Source organism: Mustela nigripes, chromosome 10 (genome assembly GCF_022355385.1).
Source record: "Mustela nigripes isolate SB6536 chromosome 10, MUSNIG.SB6536, whole genome shotgun sequence".
NCBI classification, from domain to species: domain Eukaryota; kingdom Metazoa; phylum Chordata; class Mammalia; order Carnivora; family Mustelidae; genus Mustela; species Mustela nigripes.
In genome coordinates this window covers 8,969,298-8,989,437 of record NC_081566.1, presented here as the reverse complement: position 1 = coordinate 8,989,437, position 20,140 = coordinate 8,969,298, and the positions used below count along the sequence as shown (strand labels likewise).

Sequence of the window (20,140 nt, the reverse complement as noted above, 5' to 3'; positions counted from 1 at the left end):
CAATCTGCGTGGAAAAAAGAGGACAGGAAAAAAGGAGGTTGTTGCCCTCCACAGAGCTGATCATTCACAAAACCTTGATTTCCCCAAGGCATGTTGGTTTCCCCCGCCCACCACCCCCTGCCCTGGTTCCTTTCCCAGTGACACAGACTGCAACAGAGATTGGCCCGCAGGAAGTTTTTGGGGAGCACTGTCGGGACAGAAGCCTGTGGCGGGAGCGAATAATGCAGGTGGAGGGCTGGGCAGAGGGAAGTCAGCAGGTCACGGGAACAAAGACCTCAGCTGATCCCAGGGCAGGGCAGAATGCTATGGTGCCGGGGAGCAGTGCGGGTTGGGAGTGGGTATGTGGTCCTGTAGATTTTCCCTGACCTGAGGCAAGGGGCTGGACCTCGGGACCTGGGACTGAAGAGTCATTGGGAAGGGGATGTCATCTGGGGTCAAGTAGCTCTCTCAGCTCTGGTCAATTCCTCAGGGGGACACCATTAAGAAGGGTCAGGGACCAACATTCCTAGCTGGAGGAATGTCTGCTTCAGTCCTGTGAGGAGGGGATTGCATATCTGGGCCTAACGCTACAGCAGTGTTGAAGGAACTTGATCAAATTCATGATATATAGCACTTGACATTCAAGGCACTGGATGCAAGCAGTTACGGTCCAGCTTCATCCCACATGCATCCTACAAGCATGGTCAAATTTCTCCCTCCTGCCTACAAAACTCTACCCAAGCAAAGCCTCTCTGTGTTCTCTCCTGTCTTTGGGAAGCACCCACCTTCCATTCAAGGTGTAGCCCTTTATCTTTCTTCTCTTCTCACATCCTATAGAATCATCTCTTGGGACATGATCTTCCTTTTTCCTTCATTTTCAATCTCTTTCCCTCCACTGGTTCTTTTCCCTTTCCCCATTTATATTGTCTAATTTCTCTCATTCTTTCAAAAGAATCCCATCACCTCCAACACCCATTGGCTACCACTCCTCTTCTTTGCCAAACTTTCTGAAAGAGCAAAATGGTCTGGTAGAAAGAACATTGGCTGTGGGGTAAGAGGGACCTTGGGGTGAGTCCTGGCTTGTCTCTTGCTAGCCTAGAAAATTCCTGAATCTCTCTGAACCTAGTTCATCTCCTATAATGTGGGAAGGGCATTACCTATTTAGGGACTTTTAATAAGGAGGAAGTATCAGGATATATATGGTAGGCATGAATTTAATTTTTCCAATTCAAGTGCTCAGGAAACGCACCTTTATTTCTAGAACTCAACTTTATTTCTTATTTGGAGTCTTTATTTTGCTGGGTGGTTAGAAGGTTCCAGAAATCCTGGCATCATGATGAAGTTCTGGAGGGAAGGCAGTGGGGAGAATGGCTTCCATGGTACCAGTTCATGGAGAGAAAGGGCTATTGGTCTTGGTTGTCTGTGCACATTGGCATCCTCTGAGACATTGGTCACCTCAATTATCCCTTGGATAATAATGGGTCCTTCAAAGCTACCACTGAGCTGTCTCTCAGTCCCTTCACTGTCATTTGCTGGTGTGCTAGAACTTTATCGCTGATCCCGTATAACAGTTGAGCATGGGGCTCTCAGATATCTGCCTAGAGCCCCATGCAACCTCAGAAATCTTTTTTTTTTTAATAGGCGGGGGTGGGGAGTAGGCTCCATGCTGAGTAGAGATCCCAATGTGGGGCTCCATCCCAGGACCCTGAGATCATGACCTGAGCCGAAGGCAGAGGCTTAACCCACTGAGCCACCCAGGCGCCCCACAACCTCAGAAATCTTAGCCACACGGGAATCCAGTTGCTGCTCTTGTATGCTGGGCCCCTGGAAGCTCTCTGAATGCCTACAGGAACCACAGGGACGGGTCAACCTCTGGTTCATCCACCGTCTACCCAGGCTCTTAAAGAAATACAACTTCCCTCATTTTGGAATCATGAAGGCTGTTAGGTTATTTACTCATTTTTCCCACTCAGGCTGGCCCCACAGGCCAGGGTACAGGTTCAGCCCTTCCCCAGAGCCCTGTCCCTTGACCCCTGGACTCTCTTCCTCCAGCCAGCCGGAAGACTGGTCAAGCCGGAGGACTGGTCTAGCCAGAGGACTGTTATAGCTGAAGGACTGTGGTGGTGTGAAGCCTTAGGGTACGAAGGACATAAGGGTATGTGAAGCCTTGTTCTTGGCCTCAAAATTCTCCCAAATCAAAGTTCTAGAATCATTTTCATTCTCCCTGGGTTAGGCTTTTGAAGCTAAAAAGCCAGGAAAGGACTCCTTTCCTTATCAGTCTATTCTGCCATCTCTCTCCGGAGGCAACAAGCTTCTGGCTCTCTCAAGGGGAGCTTGGGAAATCGGAAATCAGAAAACAACAGTCAATAGTTCAAATTCTCATCCTGCCACCCTTAAGTGAAATGCCAGCACCAAGCTGAGCCCATAGTAGGTCTCGATAAATATTCGTTCCTACCCCCACTGCTGTACTACACCCTCCTCCTCAAGTGGCTGGGTTCCTTGAACTCTGATGGGTGAAGCTTTCAGCCCCATTCCACGATGAGATCCCTTCCACCAAGCCAACCAGTGACTTCCCAGTTGTAAAAGTCAGGAGGGACTTACCAGACTTTCTCCTTTACCTGACTCTCCCTACAGCATTTCCACTGGAGAACACAGCCTCCTTTGAGAAACTCTGTCCTACCTTGGCTTTCATAACTTCTTCTGTTTCTCTACTTGCTCATTTGGCTATTTGGTCTCTCCGTCTCCTTCTGCCCTAAAGTGTGAGTAGTCCTGAAGGCTCAGTTCTTAACATCACATGGCTGGCTGGTACCACTCACCCCACACTCTGGCGCAGACCTATAATTTGAGACGGCGTCTTTTAATCTCTGTATTTTCATATCCCCCAATGCCAAAGATACTAAGTCAGTTAGTTCCTATAGAGTGCTTAGCACAGTGCCATACCATCGCTTCTCCTGCTGCAGGGAGAACAGAATTCTGGGCATCATCCTTCCCACCTGACTTTGCATCCTAAGTTTCTCTTGGAGATTCTTCCTTCTCCTTCTCCACTGCTTTTGCGTCAATGTATACTCTTATTTCCTCTCATGATTCTTCTTCCAGCTCAGATCTCTTCGTGTCCCTTAAACCTTCTCTACACCCATTTTCTTTTCCTGGAGCCCCTGATGTTACTCTTTCTTGCTTTTCTTTGCGTTCCTTTCGCTGTCTGGAATGTCTCCTGTCCCATCAACTTTTGACCTCATTTTAAAGCTCAGCTAAGATGTCATTAACTTCTCTTTAGGTTGCCAGACTTATTCCTTCTCATTAATTGTTAATGCTCCCATGTGTGCTCTTTTATCCCTTTACACATATTTCTATTGTCACACGTATTTGGTGTATCGTTGCTTCTTTATGTTCAGTCTCCCAATAGATGGAACGTCTTGAAAGTAGGCGCTGGGCTGTACTCATAGCTGCCTCTAGACCTTCAACTGTACAGAGCTAACAAGTTTTAGGGAAGTAAGTTGAAGGGAATGTTCAAAGACGAGTGGTCCTGGCCTGAGAGGTAAGACATTTTATCAGGGAAGATAATTGGACAAGCACATAAGCAAATAAGCTTTTTGGAATTCTGGAGATTTAAGAAAAAGAGGTTACAATAAACCATCTTTCACTTGAAGGTAGAAAGGCATGAAGAGTAACCAAAGTGGGTTGCCTTTATTCTCACTCTTTATAAATTTTTTTCTTATGACTCATCTAAAGAATCTTTGGCCTATGGATAAGATTTCTAGATGCTGTGCAGCTCAAGGACTTTCTCAGGTATTTGGACAAAGATATCTACAAGGAAAGAGCTTTGCAGAAGATGAGGGGCGGAAGGAGACCTATGACACACTTATACATTGTTATTCTCTGACCTGTATACTCAAGGCTCCTCCTTTTTAAAGATTTTGTTTATTTATTTATATATTTGAGAGAGAGAGCTTTTGAGAGCAGGGGAGCGGAGCAGAGGGAGAGGCAGAGAATCCCAAGCAGACTCTACGTCCACTGTGGAATCCAAGGTGGGGCTTAATGTCAGGACCCCAAGACCATGACATGAGCCAAAACCAAGAGCCAGTCGCTCAATGGACTGAGCCACCCAGGCGCCTGCGTAGTAACACTTTCAACGGAGCCAGATTAAAATTAAGAAGTTTACGCTAGGCACCAAAATCCATTCTAAAGTCCATCATATTCTTTTTTTAAAAATTAAGTTTATAATCTTCATTCCAGGATAGTTAACATTCAGTGTTATATTAGCTTCAGGTGTGCGGTGTAGCGATTCCACATTCCCACACGTTACTCACTGCGGGTCGGGGTTCAGTGTACTCTTAAACCCCATTGCCTATCGCCCCCACACCCCCGCACCTCCCATCAGCTTGCTCTCCATAGTTTAGGGTCTGTTTTTATTTTCTCTTTTGCTCGTTTGTTTTGTTTCTTAAATTTCATGTCTGAGTGAAATTATATGGTATTCGTCTTTCTCTGACTGACCGATTTCACTTAACATTATCCTCTCTAGCTCCATTCATGTCACTGCAAATAGCAAGTTGCATTCTTTTCTGGGGCTGAGTAATATTCCAGTATACATATACACCATATCTTCTCTATCTACTCATTAGTCATTGGACACTTGGGCTGTTTCCATATTTTGGTGATTTTAAATACTGCTGTTCTATACATACGTGTGCATGTATCCCTTTGAATTAGTGTTATTGTATTTTGGGGATAAATACCTAGTAGTGTGACTGCTGGGTCATAGGGTAGCTCTATTTTTAACTTTTCGAGGAACCTCCGCACTGTTTTCCAGAGTGGTTGCTCCAGTTTGCATTCCCAACAACAGTGCATGAGGGTTCTCCTTTCTCCACATCCTCACCAACATCTCTTGTTTCTTGTATTGTTGATTTGGCCATTCTGACAGGTGTGAGGTGGTACCTCGTTGTAGTTTTGATTTGCGTTTCCCTGATGATGAGTGATGTTGAGCATCTTTTCGTGTGTGTTTTGGCAACCTGTATGTCTTCTCTAGAGAAATATTTGTTCATGTCTTCTGCCCATTTCTTAATTGGATTATTTGTTTTCTGGGTATTGAGTTGCATCAGCTCTTTATACATTTTGGATACCAACCGTTGATCACAAAGTCCATCATTTTCTAGATTGTTTTACTTTGATATATAACAAAAGAAAGCAAGTCCTCTTTGGCTATCAGAGGCAGAGAAAACTCAAGGCAAGCTTATTCTATTAAAAAAAAATCTATTTGAGCTTCATGTTCATACTCAGAAGTTTTCATGACTCGATGTCACTTTCATTCAAGTGACCAACTCTCAGTACACACGGTACTTGCATATTTTGATTTTGCGACATATTTATATATTGTAGGCTTTTTGGAGATAAACTTTCATAGCACTCAACTTAAAATTCTTTAAATTAAATTTTGAGAAATTAGCCAAGGCAAGAGTCTAATTATTTAATATTGCTACCTAACAATATATGAAAAAGCTAATGTGCTGTTTGTCACATATGTTGCCAAACAGAAGTATAAACAAGCAAAAGAAATATAAGCAAATGTAGAGAAGATACTATTTCAATTTAAACCTTAAGTTTTAACTAAGATCCCAAGATACAAAAAGCAGGGAATTTCACGTTAGTTAACTATTATGAAGGAATAGCTCAAAGTCTGTTCTATGACTGAAACACTCATTGACTTTTAGAATATAAAATAGAGGAGAAAATTCAACAGAGAGATTTGAAGAGATTACACTGGGGGAAGTCGAGGTCCTCATCTCACTGGGGAGGGGAGGGGAAGGGGAATGCTTCTTCAGCTCATGCCAGGGGCTCCCGCGGACTTCCACGGGCTTCCGTGGGTTTGCTGGAGTTTGCAAGGTGCTCCCTCCACTGTAGGGTTTCTGTGGAAACTGGGGGGCAGGCTGCCCCAAGCGCCTCTGTGGCAGAACCAAGACAGGAAGAGTGGTCTGCAGCGGGAATGATGTGCAAGCAGCTCCCGTGGCCCAGATCAAGTCTCTGGGGAGAGAAAGAGGTGGCCTGGGGCCATCCTGAGTCCCTCCTAGGAGACCTTCTGCGGAAAGGTGAGAGGACTCCGGTAGGGAGACTCCAGTAGTGCTGAGGAAACAAGCCGAGGGGTCACAAGGATCACGAGGTGTGTCATCATTGTCACAGGGGCTGCAGTCAGAGGAGCCCAGAAGTGACCCCAAAGAGCCCCTGGAGATCTGGCCTAAAACATGCGCCGGCGGCGTCATGGGAGTGTGGCCTGAGCACATCTGTGCACGGGGAGCTACGCTTGGCTCAACGTTTGCCTGCCGCCATCCTGAAATTCTTAATTCTTTTCCAACATGGGGCCCGGCGTGTTCGTGTTGCACGGTGCCCTGCAAAGGCTGTTGCTTGGTTCTGTGCATCCGAGGGAGAGAGCGCAAAGCTGGATTCCAAGCCGACCGGCTGGAGGAGGACGGTTCCATCCTTCACCCGGGGACTGTCTTGCGGGCTGGAAGAGGAAAACAAGACCCAAAACCGAGAGGCTGAGCTCGCCTGCTTTCCCCACTACCGGCTTCCAGCCCAGAGGAGGCTAGAATTATAAATTAAATTCAGTGTTTTGATTAAAACCCAATTTCCGAATTGAGATGGTGTTTGTAACTTAAAAGTGGCCATAGTTCCATCTAGTAACTAACAGCCAAGAGAAAAAGGTTCAGACTGAATTTCCTCCTGCTATAAAATAGCAAACCAGGATTATTGATTGACATATCACAAGGTCAACAATTGAAAGCTTTCATCGTGGGGGCAGGGGCGCCGGCCGAAGTCAGGTATAGGTTTGAAACCTTCCTGGTGATTCTGAACGCATTTGCATTAGCAGAAGACATTGTGTTTTAAATGGATGAGGACACTTCCTGGAACAGAACCCTATTAGCCCGAGACAACGGAAAGGCTGGGGTGATTATCTAGGTGAGGGTTGGAAATGCACTGTGGTGGCTTCCCTGAGAGCTGTCCTGTTGAAAAGTTCAGTCCTTGCAGAGCCGATTTGGAAACAGCTAGACGTGCACAGCACGTCAGGAAGCTGAAAATTCTAGCCTCAAATGGGGTTCTGGGAATATAACATGGATGTGTTCATTTTATTGCTTACCTGGATTCTCCCACACAGCCAGGGAGAATAATTATGCATGCTGGTGGCTTTGGAATTAGATCATGAATTCTAGCTCTGAGCAGTTGTTTAACTGAGGTCAGTAATTTCTGTGACTCAAGTGTCCTGACAGACTCCACGTAATGTCCAGAGATTGCTTCCTTTGCTGTCAGACTCAGAAGGACAATATGAATGAAAAAATGTTCATTCGTACTGAGTGGCATAGTACGGAGAGAAAAATCCGGCAGTGACAGAAGAGGGAGGTTTCCAGAAGGCTTTAAGCAAAACACCAGTTTTGTGTCTTCAGATTGGTGACATACCTAGTCTCAGGTATTCTCTTGTGTTTCTAACACAAGACATTTGACCTACACACGAAGAAGGACATCTATGCAAAAGACGATCTGTATCGATTAACTATCGCCACAGATCCTTCTGCTATATCCACGTAGGTTTAAACTAAGCTCTTTTGAAAATTCCTCTATTAATCATCCAGAATATTCATTAATTACAGCCCGTAGCTTTCACGTGGTTATTTCGGAAACCAACTGTGGCAGAAACTGGCTGGCTGTTTATCAAAACGATCTCATTTTTTTTCTTTCCTGGCCTAGACTGATTCCATTTCATGGCCCGCCTCATACTTAGGTGGCTATGGAGGAGAGTTCTAGTCAATGGAATGTGAGTGGAAGTGAGGTGTCGAAAACCTTCCTTGAATGACCTCCATGCTTTCCAATCTGCCTGATGATTACGCATTGAACACGTTGGAGCTCTCACATGGAAGAAACATGGATCCTAAGTATTTGTTGGCTTTTCTTTTTTTTAAAGATTTTACTTATGTGGGCACCTGGGTGGCTCAGTGGGTTAAGCCTCTGCCTTCAGTTCAGGTCATGATCTCAGGGTCCTGGGATCGAGCCCCACATGGGGCTCTCTGCTCAGCAGGGAGCCTGCTTCCCCGCCTCTCTCTGCCTGCCTCTCTGCTGACTTGTGATTTCTCTCTCTCTGTCAAATACATAAATAAAATCTTTAAAAAAAAAGATTTTATTTATGTATTTGACGGGGTGGGGAAAGTACACACAAGCAGGGGGAACAGCAGGCAGAGGGAGAAGCAGACTCTCCATCAAGCAAGGAGCTTGATGCAGGACTTAATCCAAGGACCCCGGGATCATGACTTGAGCTGAAGGCAGACACCCAACTGAATGAGCCACCCAGGTTTCTCAGATCCTAAGCATTTGTCAGAATAAATGTTTAGAGGTAACTTGCCTGCATTCAGGACTTTACATGGGTGACAAATACACCTCTGTTGTTGTGTGCCAGGATAGATTTTTGTGTTTATTTATTATAGCAGCTAGTGTTATAATAATGAATATATTCACATTTAGGATAAAGGAATTTTAGCTTGCTATGCACTTATACATTTTAGATTCTAAGATTTCATCGCATTTATTTCTCATAATAAACTGTTGAAGTAGTTGTAACTGTCAGTTCACAAAGGAGGGAATTAAGGCTAAGAAATGTTAAGCAACTGGTCAGACATAAATCCTGCCGATAGAGGATTTGAACTCAGGTCTGTAAGCCTCCCAACTACATTCATGATTTTGCCAATAAGCCACCCCAAGAGGATAGTATTGTATAAACCATACATAGGGTACAGATTTATTTTTTCATTCATTCATTCATTCAGTCAGTCAGTCAACACTGTGTGTACTTTGTACCACGTCCTATCCTAGACATTCGGGACAAGATACCCTTTTTATTAAGGCAGAGAAGTGGCATTGTTTAAACCTACCTTCCAGTTTAAGTAACTCCCCCTAAATGGGAAAAGTACTAAGAAATAGCTCTCAGTATCTAATTTAGTCATTGGTAGTCAAGAAGAGTGAAAGCTTTTCTTAAGATGCATAAATTACTACAACTGAGAGATGTTAGCCAAGAATATCCGGCTTAAGAAAGAATGAGGGCTTTCTCCCTGAAATTTGGGAGGGAGATTCTCATGGATAAATGCACTCTGCTCCCTTTATGATTGTGATGTATTGACAAGGAAGAAGAGGAGAAAGCTGGCATATGCTCTGTGTGGAGTACCAGCATGCATCAAGGGCAGATTCTGCCAAATGTATGATGGCACAGTCTAAGGGAAAGAACAATGCTATTTAAATAAATAATAGTTCTATAATAAATAATAATTCTCTAACAAGAGCTGACATGATTTTATTCTAGAAATTTGTAAACGACTAGAGAAAAGTAGAGTAGAAATAAAAGTTTATAATTTTTCAAATACACGAAGCCCAGAATATATAATCCACTGTAGTTTACACAATACTTAATTGTACGCTTTAATCCGGCAAAGATATAATACAATATGGTGAGACTCGGAGAAATATGGCGGGGCATCATGGCTTATGGGACAAATTTGGTTCTTGCAAATATGCTGATGTTAAAATCGGAAACACATGAAAATTAAAATTGATAAGAGGTATTAGTAATTCAGAATGCCACAACTCTTAGAGTTAAATATTTACAAGAGCTTTGGAGACCCTCTTTTTTGCCCTGGTGTCACAGGAACTATTTTCTTAAAAATAAGAAGTGGGTTAGGTTACTATAAAATTAATATGTGACCCATTATTGTGTTTCACAGCTAGAAATCTGTAAGCGAGTCATTTTGCCAATAGGGACTGTTAGAGGTCTGATAATTATGGGAATAAACTGTGTACATTTTATACTCTGATAAACTATGTAAGGATACAGTCTGTATGTTTATTAATCAGTTCTTGATGTGTTGGGAACTATGGGGAAAGGAGAAAAGCAGCAATTGAGGGCTTTTCCCCCTGGGGTGGCTTGTGTATCTTAAAAAAGCAAATATTGTTCTAGAATCGTCCCTACAAGTGGGGGGAATTTAACTTAACTCTTTCCCCCCCCTTTTTTCTTCTTTGGTGTCATACTGTTGTCCCACACAGTAGAAGACAATCCGTCCTGACCCAGTGTTGTCAGGACGTGGGAAAGCAGAAAGGGAGGTGCATGTTAGCAGGAATTCTCCAGAAGAAGCCGGGAGCATGACCGAGAATCTTGCACTGGGAGAAACACCACGTACCTCGACAAGGCTAGAGCCACGTGGTGAAACAATACGGGGTTTCAAAGTGTTCCAGAAACGACAAAACATGGAGTCGGAAGAAATAAACTTCTTTTATAACTTTACGGACTACGCTGCATCCGAGAGCACGGCCAGTTCGCACCAGGAGTGTCTCCATCGCAAACAGTCTCAGGAGCCGTGAACTTCAAAAGAAAGAAGTGGGGATCTTCTGCAGTGTGGAGGCAATACATCATGGCTTCCCTGAAGTCAACGAAAACTAATATCCCTAAAAAGGGTGTCATTTTAAGAGTGAATTCCGATGCCCGGGCAACCCGTCCCCCCCCGAAGCGGCGGCGACCGCGGCCGGGGCGCGCTGGGGGGGCTCCTGCGAGAGGCGCGCTCGGGCCGGCCGCGCGGCCAGGTCTCCGGGGGACGCTCGGGGAGGGCTTCGCGCTCGGGACCCAGCCCCGGGGCGCGGAGGGTGCGGTCCGCTCGCCGCCCGCTCCCGGCCCTCGGGTTCAGCTTCCCCCGGGGGCGCCGCCCACCGCCCCGGGGCGGTGGCGACGGCGGCGGGCGGCGGGCCTCGGGGGCCACGAGGGCGCGGGGAGAGCCAGAACTTCCCGCCCAGGAGCGCCTGCCCCCGCCGCCGGCTCCGGCGGGCTGGGGGGATGTTCTCGCGAGAGGAGAGGGGGCGCGGGGCGCCGCGGGTTTGGGGGGCGCGGGGAAGCCTGCGGACGAGGGCGCGGCAGGGAGGGGAGCAGAGGCGGCGGGCAGGGCCGGGGACGCGGGGAAGCCGCTCCCGCCAGTCGCCGAGAGCCAGCCCCTGACGTCAGGAGTTTTCCTCAAAGTCAACAACAAGCCCCGCGGCGGCGGCGGCGGCGGCGGCGAGAAGCGATCGGCGGCGGCGGCGGCCCGGGAGGGAGGAGGGAGGGGGCGGGGAGGCGGCGGCAGGGTACCCCGACCCCCGCGGCGAGGCGCGGCCCCCCACCCCCAGAGGAGGCCGCAGACCCCCGACCCGCGCCGGGCGCGCCCCGGGGCCCGGAGCCTCCGCCCGCCGCCGCCTCGCCGGCGTGACCCGGCCCCCGCCCGAGCGGTGTTTTCTGGTGATGAATTGAATTTGTAGCCGATATCCGATTCCCATGTAGAGTCTCCGCCTCCTCCTCCCCCCGCCGCCGCCCTCCCTCCGCCCTCCCCTCCCGCCGCCGCCGCCGCCGCCGCCGCCGCCTCCCGCTCCAGCTCCGCGGCCCGGCCCGGCCGGCTCCCTCCTCCCTCCCCTGCAGCCTTCGCCTGCCCTCCCGCCGGCCTCACCGGGCTCCAGGGGGGCCAGAGGCTCTGCGGGGTGGGGGGAGGACAGGAGGGGAGGAGGAGGAAGGGGGGACCCCCGAGTCGCCCCCTCTCCTCCCCCCGCCCCCCCGGCTCCATCCTCCGCCGCCGCCCGAGCAGCTGCGGGGCCGCCGCCGCCGCCGCCTTTGCAGGTAACAGCCACCGCCCCCCGCTCGCCCCCTCCCCGCTGGCCTCCGCTCCCTCCGGGCCCCCGGCCCCGGGCCTCCCTCGGGCGGGGGGGGGGAGGGCAGGCGGGGTTGGGGGGGGAAGGCGGGGGCGTCTGGGTTGTCACCGCGCCGGGGGCGTGGGCGGGGGCCGGGTCACCGGAGGCTCGGGTGTGGGTGTGGGTGGGCAGGCCGGGGGATGCCCGGCGCCGCTGACACCCGCACCCCCTCACTTTCCGGGGGAAGCTGGGGGGCGGCGGCGCGCGGGGGGCCGGGGAGGGTGTTCCCGGCCTAGCGGTACCGGCCGCGTCTGCGCTGCCCCGGCCCTGGCGCCTCCGGTCCCTGCGCAGCTCCCGCTCCCGGCCGGCCCGGGCCGCGCGGCGTGGGGAGGGGGCGCCGGCCGGGCGGGGGCGGCGGCGGGCTTATATAACGCGGGGAGCGCGGGTGCCGGCGTGTTTGGGTTGGGGGGAGGGGGCCGTCTGCCGCGCGCCCCGGCGCGGGGGCTGTCTGCGCGCGCGGGGTGGGGTGCAGGCGAGGATGCACCGGCGTCCCCCGGGGTCTCCTTCCTCCCCACCCTCCCCGGCAGCCGGCGCGCAGGAAAAGACTGCCCTGGAGAGGGGGGGCCGGGGGGGTGGGGGTGTGTGTGGGAGGTGGGTAACGTGCTCGTCTGTGTTTTTAATAGTAGTGGGGTTTTAATCCGCTTGGGAGTTGTGTGCTAAGAATAGAAATGTGCGGAAGATGCTGGGTTTGGCGGATCCAGTGATGCTGTAGCTGCTGGCGGTGGCGGCGGCTCAGGCTGCAAGTAAACAAACCAGCCTCTTCCTCGTCCACCTCCTCCTCCTGCGCATCGGGTCTGCATCAGCCATGATGCTGGCTGGGCCCTCAGAGCCCAAAGTTGAAGCCTGGCCGGTGGCCGGGTTCACCCTGACTCCCAGGCGGGGTCACTCCTTGTTTGGGATTACCCCGGGGATCTTCACTTAGGCTGGATTGAGTCTCTTTGGGGCCAGGTCTTCAATACCGATATTGGCTGTTTATCTTAAGCAGAGGAAAGGCTTTCCCATAAGGGAAAGGGTAGGATGCTCCCATTTTTTTTTTTTTTTTGCATCAGGAGAACCTTATGAAAATAAAACCAACTCATTTCACCAGTGTGGTAATTGGTCGAGAGCCCAGTAGTTTGTAATGGCTTACATTTTCAAAGATAAGTTAACAGCAGAACCTATGTATCTGTATTAAGTAGTACTATTAAGAAAATGTTCACACTTTTTTAGTTCATCCTGTAGCTAAGACATGTGACATGATGACTTTTTTTGCAGTTAAGTACCTTGTCAAGTGCTTCAAATCGTCAAGTTAGATATATGTTCCATATTTGGGAAGGCATGGTCATTTTATATCTTTTATAAAGATGTAAATTACTGTAAATTACTGTAAATTGTAAATCACCACCCCCCCCTTTGGGTTTTGGTGGAAACTCATTAAATTAGGTTATACATTGTTAGGAAATAGTTGAAAAAGCCAAAGCTAGAAGAGTCCAGTAAACCTGGCTTAGGGAAGTTTGCTTTCAGAAGTTAAATATCATTGCAAAATACGTATAAATGAATATAAATATCCCAGGTGGTGGTCGTCCAAAACCAGCACACATTCAGGAAGTGGTTGTCTAAGACAGGAATGCATTTTTTATTAAGAAATTTAATTCTTGGTAAATTACTCGATTTCTGAGGTGAATGTGTAATACTTTGGAAGATGCATATCAGGAGTGTTGTTTTTTGTTTTTTGTTTCCTTTTGGCAACACATAATCTTGACTTGGAAAGTTTACCACATAGACTGTATTTGAAGATCTGCTTTTTTTGGTCTCACTAGGGTTGACCCGAATATCTTTGATTGGCTTGTGCTTCTAATTTTTAAGTGAGGGAGTGCACATATCATATGATTGAGACACCATTAGAACTTAGATGAATGTAGAACTATAGTTTTCAGTTGCTATGTTTTGTTTGTGGTAGGTGTTTGCAGTAGTAGGTTTTCCAATAGCATTTTAAAAATACCTAAAGTAATTCTACCAAAAAACTTAGGAAACTACTACTTATATCCATTTTGTCCCCTATGCTTAGTCTTTCTGTAAAAATTACCTTAGTGAGTTGTTTTCCAACTGAAAATTGGTTTTTAATTTGACATTGATCTTAGTTTAAGTTGTGTATGTAAAGGTGCTTAAGGGTTCAGCTTTAGAGTTTTTGGTTTATGTACTTTTATAGCTGTAAAATATCTTAAATAAGATTTCATTCATTCTTCCAACAAATATTTGAGTGTGAACTGTGTGCCAGAGCTAGTTTGATTAAAAACTTTCCTTATTTACATATCATTCAGAAGATTACTACCATTAGAAAGAGAATTTGTTTTCAGAATCATTGCAAATCTAAACATGTTCTGGTTAAACATATCCTAGGACAAATGTACTTGGGATAATAGAATGTCATGTAGAGTAGAGATTTACGATTTTTTTAAACTCTGGCTTTTGATTTAAACATACAAAAGATTTTATTTCTTAAAAATTCAATGGAAATTTCCAACTATTTGGTTTTCTTTAAAAAGAGGAACCTGTTTGATAAATTGATTTTTTGTGTAAGTTTAGAGTTTACCTGAACTGTGCATATCTTTGTAAAAAGTTAGCTACCCGTTGTTGTTAAACTTTTTTTAGTTCAGGAATTCACCCTTGAGAAGATAAGGCATGAGTTATTGTTAACTCATGTTAATTGGATTTTTTGCATGATTTGATAGGATCTTGCGTTTATAATGTGATTAAGTTTTAAGCATTAAAAAATGCTTAATTTGCAATAATTTATATTTGAATATATAAGACTCAAGACAGAAAAGTAAACCATTTCATTTGTTTTGATGAAATCAGTCTTATAATTTGACGGTGGCATTTTTGTTTTTCTTAACATACATTTTAATGCACACAATGAATTTTTTTAAGTTTATGTTAGAATATATAAATCATTTGAAGTTGCTCTGTTTTTAGCTCCAGGTTTCAGGAGTGTGCCTTAGTATTCTGAATACTTGTTTTATACACCACACACTCTTCTGCAGTCACCTGGAAGGTTAGCCCTGAATCATCTGATGTTAACTAAAAATTTTATTGTGGTCTTTCGGCAGCGTGAGGTCAGGTTTAGGGTCAATGCCAGCCGGTGCCTGGTGAGCACTTGCCAAGTACCAGGCGCTGTTCTAGGTGCTTAATGTGTGTCAGTTGGTTTAATCTTCACAACAGCCCCTGCTACTTTATGAAAGTGGTTTTCACAAGAGAAAACACTTATTAATGCGGCATTATAAAAAGCCATTTCTGTTTGACCGTCCTCGTTCCGAAACACTTTTTTTCCTTAGCATTTTGCCTAAGTTGCTTATACCTCTCATTAGACTTCCCAGTGACATACTCAGTTTCAGTAATGTAGTACAATAATTTCCATAGAAATCTCGGTAATAGAGTAAAAAAAAAAGTGTTATCGACAGACCCTTAACAGTCTTTTTCATTTCATTTGTTTCAGAGACCAAGTTCAGTGCCTCAGTTGTTTACATATGTTATTGCAGTGCCCTCCTCTTTTGTATTTAGATGTAAATAGGTTTCCTTTGCCAGGTAACCTTCACTTAGTAGTTGATAGATAAATTAATATATGTTTCTTGACCCATAGATTTGCTTTTTAGTGGTCTTTTCAGTACTTTCTTTAGATTTAGCTTTTACCAACTGCCAAGATTTCACATTTTGTAAATGGATTTATTTTGGTAATATTCAGGGGGAGAAGTAAAATGATTGACCAGAAGAAACCTATAGAAGACTTCTAAGGCTCTGACTCTGTTTGGAAGTCTAGGGGATGGGAACGGGAGGAAGATGGTATTTTGCCAGTACTGGAGTTCAGTTCGAATTTTGTCTAAGTAAGATTGATGTTTTGATATTTTATCTTCCCAACTATGTATTCAACTTTTGAGAACAGTAACTGTGTATAATCATGATGGTGTCACCAGAGATGTCATCTATGAGCGAAGTAGATGCTTGGTGGATTTGAACTTGAAGAATCATAAATAACCAACTCTGGAAGAGCTGTGAAGCTACTTGTCTAATGCTACATCTTTATTTTTATGGCCAAGAAAAGTGAAGCACAGAGAAATGAAAGGACTTGATGTAGTGTCACTCAGGGTGGGGTGGAGTTGGGAATGGGGACCCCAGTTTCGGGGCCTGCCCAGGGCTCTTCTTGATGCACCATTGTGATGAACTTTGTTACAGCATTCCATACCTGTGGGTTAACTCTCAGTTTAATCTGGGTAAAATCCGTCATGCTGATTCTTGACATTGAATGGACCATTATACCAACTGCATTTTGTGTATATATGTGGATTTTTTTTTTTTTTTTTTCATTTTATTGTCAACGAGGTCTCCAAGGCAGATTTTAGAAGGATTTTATATGTGTTTTGGAAAAGTATGGCTTCCTGTGCAACCGAAATTCTTTCAGGGGCAACCCTCAACCTTTTTCTGTTGTATTACAGGTGCCTTCACATAGAGACAAGCCACACTTAATATGAGAAAGGTAGGATATCCTTTGTCTATGGCTTGTTTAGTGGTTGAGGTGAACCAGAGGAATCCAATAGGCATTTTCCTAGTTGCTTCAAGTTAGAATATTAAATACAGCACCCAGCACAATTTTTGTTTGTTTGTTTGTTTGTCTGTTTTTAGTTTGGCTACTCATGGTTGTGTTGGTTCAGATGGCATTCAAATGCCCTAAACTGAGGTAGAGAAGAGGAGAAATACTCCCCACTTTTGTATGAATATTTAAAAATTTGCGAATTGAAAGAACCTGAAATTTTGCGTGAAAGTTGGAAATCTTGCTTATGCCAATTCAAGTATTTTCCTGTAGGATGAAACAGTGAAGATATCTATTAGTTTTAAGAAAATCCACAAAGTCTGTTACTGCATTCTGAAGAAAGTTTTGTGGCTCACTTTCCCCATATGACAGGTTTATGAACAGGATAGCAACTTGTGAAAGGGACAGATAGGCTGAGTTATTTGAAGTGAAGAGCAAGTTGTCTTGAATTTCCCTTATTTCAGTATTTTTCCTTTCCCTTGAATCCTTTAAAGAGTTTTATATGACTTTAGGCATTTATTATGGCTAAGTTAGTTTCAGCTATTTCTTGAAATTAATAGGGTAGAATTATAGTATGGTTCCCTTAACAATCATTTGTATTTCAAAGTAGCAAAATTCTCTTGTCTTTGTACCTTAGTAGTCCTTCATTAATTCAGTTTGGCTAGGCATAGCTAAAGGATATAAAAAGTCCTGGTGCAGGGCAAGTATAGTCTTCATAGTATTATTTACAGGCAAGGATATGGTTTAGAGGAAGTTGTATTATGGATAGTATTGTGGCTTTGAACTTAGAAATTAACATGTAGGAAATTGCTAACCTGTGAATCTTGCTCTAATTTGTAAAAAAGAAAATTGCTGGCATGCCTTTTAAATTTGTCAACCTTCTGGTCTTCTGTTGGTGTCATTTCCTTTGTGATGCTGCAGTTATATTTGATTTTTAATTTATTTGAAAACATTGTGTTTACTGGACTTTTGAAAAGTAACTCAATACAGAAAGAATATTCACAGCGACATTCACAAATGTTACACATACTTCTGAGAATTCCTATTGGGTTATTTGGAAGAAAGCATACCTAACCGATAGAAGACTTGAATTGCAGGCGGTCCCATTTGTTACTCGTCACTGTCTCGGTATGGTGATGGCGAGGAAATAATGTCACATTTGGTTGGTCACAGTTTGCCTGGGTTCAGATTGTCGATGCTGTAGCTACTGTACAGCTTTGTTTCTAGAGTCAAATTCAAAAATATGTGAAAGCACTTTGATAACACTATTATTTGGAAAAGATTTTTTTCAAACCTTTGTTTTGCTTGCCTCCATGTATACTCAGTGTGGTCCTTGTCACAGAGCAGGCAATCAGTACCGATTTACTGATTACATGTATATGTTACTTGAGTGAATGAGATTTTGGAAAGACATTTGAAGAATTTTGATTATTGCTTAAAACTGAATGGTTTTTGCCTTAAGGAAGCAAATATCTTTTAAAAATTGTTACGAATGTCATTAATAAGATAGGCCATTCTTTCTCCTTCTTTCTTCCATAAAGATAATTTTGGGCAGCATTGATGCTTAGTTGTTGGCTTCCTCTCAACAAAAAGTATCAAAAAACATGGAGAAAAGGAGCATAATTTTAATGTGTGCCAGTCCTCACAATTAGGGGAGGTCTACAGTAAACATACTTTAAGGAATAAGGAAGGATATTTATTGTAATTTAAATTACTTCTGTGTAGATGCTTTTATAACATTTGAGTTCAGGTTTGTCTTTAAGGTGACATGATTCCGCTCTCTGTGTTTCTTATAGTATTAACTTATCTAGTGTGTCTGTTCTTCATTAGTTATGTAAAGCTGTATCCGTGCTCTTTCATTCATCCGCTCATTCATTTCTTCTGTATTTGCTGGGCGTATGTTACGTGCCCCGCACTGTCAAATTGCTTTACTAAATAGTAATGGTATTGAGTGAGGTACAAGATGTGAAAATGTTTTGTAAATTGTGAAGTGATATTCAAATGCTGTTATCATCAAATTCTCAAATAGTTTTGAATGAAAGAACCTTTAGTTTAACTGCTTTGTATAAATTCTAAATTGAATCAGCCAGGAATTTTGTATGACATTTTTTTTAAGAATAGACAAAATTAGATTATTCAACAATGAAATATTTAATGCATTAGGCTTAAAAGAAAAAGAAACCAAATTTTGTCTTTTAGAGCTCATGGGATGGAACGTATTTCTGGAGAAGCTGGGCTGTAGGAGGAGGGGAAGTTCATGTCCAGCTCATCATTTGGCAGATTAGTGTTTTTAGCCACGTGGAACATGGGAGTGGGAGAGCGTAGATGACTTGGTGCAAGTGGGTTAACACTGTAGGGAAATTAAATCGAAGAATATGGTGGATTGCTTAAGAGTCATTAGCATTGTGTTTTGCACACAGGACAGCATTTATTTCTAGCCTATTGGCCATGATTCTGCAGTAGTATACTTTGAATATCTTTTAAGTTGTTTTCAAAGAAGGTATCATTTTAGCTGAGAGTCCCAGGAGCAACTTTAAAGCTGAATGTTACGATGATGTAGAATTTGCTAAGAGTTTAAGATGCAGTTGGATAAAGCCACTTCCATAATGAGTGGGTTTACTGGTTCTGATGATGATTATAAATTTTGTCCTGTTGATTGAACATACATTTCAACACTTTAAATATAAAAGCACCAATAAATATTTTTATCTAAAAGTTAGTTTTTTGAAAGTTTCATTTCACTTATTTTTTTTTAAATTTATTCGAGAGTGGGGAGGCGCAGTGGGAGAGGGAGAAAGACTGTCAAGCAGACTGTGTGCTGAGCACAGAGCTGATCTCAAGACCCTGAGATCAGGACCTGAGTGGAAACCAAAAGTGAGACCCTCAAGGACTGGGCCACCTAGGCACCCCGAAACAGTTTCATTTTAAAACCAAACTCTTTGATTTGGGTTGATCTGGATATTTCAGTATGTTGTTTTGTACCGAAGCAGTGGTGCTAGTGGAAAGAACGTGTGCATGGTTCTCTGCTCTTGGTTCCCTCAGAAAGCAGCTGTGCGACCTTGGGCAAGTCTCTTCATCCATCTGAACTCTCTTTCCTCAACTGTAAAATGATGGTCCTTTCCTGCTTTGAGATTCCAACAGTGAAATGTCAGCTTAAAAAATGGAATGAGTTTTGAAAGCACTTTTCTTTAGTGTCTCCATAGATGTGTTGTAATGCAGATTATTTTACTAGAAAGGAAGATATTTAGAAAGGAAGATATATGTTTATTGGAGTGGTATCATTTTTTGGTTATTACCAAATGCCCACCCCTGATCTGTTTCATTTCCAATCCCAAGAATATTAAGATAGGAATTTTTTTCTATCCCAATAATACCACTTTATAGTCAGGAACTAAGAAAGGCTTGAATGGGAGGAGGTCCCTTGCTACAGGTGCTGCCAAAGAGAAGGACTGCGTGCAGCTCGCCGGAAGCCCTCAGTTTGTGCTAGGGACCCCGATACTTAATGTCCTCATAATTGTTTATGTAGTAGAAGGAGGTAACCCTTTTAGTTATCTGGTTCTGTATTATGGAGCCAGTTTTTAGGAAGTTCTAGAAATCAAATTAAAATAATGTTTGGATTCTTTATTGAAGGTTTTTTGTTTTTGTTTTTTTTGCCCATTTTTAGTGATGAAATGAGTCTTGCTTTGAGTTATGTGGCCAATTCACAAAATGTGTTCCTCTGGATATCTAAAGAAAAAAAAAAGAGCCCTGTAGGTTCAATAAGTTGAGGATTTGCTGGAATAAACAAGGTTGTACATTATTTTATATCTTTAATAGTTTAATAGTGATGTTTCAAGAGAAAGAATAGTTTGTAGAATTTTTCCAAACTTA

The 20,140-nt window shown here is 44.2% G+C and overlaps 1 protein-coding gene across 2 annotated transcripts in view; it reads left to right on the top strand.

Moving 5' to 3' along the window:
- Positions 1–11,375: 11,375 nt before the first annotated feature.
- AKT3 (AKT serine/threonine kinase 3) overlaps positions 11,376–20,140 on the top strand; it is a 304,808-nt gene continuing 296,043 nt past the window's right edge. The window contains exon 1 of one of the 2 annotated variants that reach the window (XM_059412531.1): positions 11,376–11,635. The gene's annotated coding sequence lies outside the window, so the exon portion shown is untranslated. Of the gene's footprint in view, positions 11,636–16,192; positions 16,217–20,140 lie in introns of those variants that run through there. The other variant, XM_059412532.1, reaches the window with a different exon arrangement.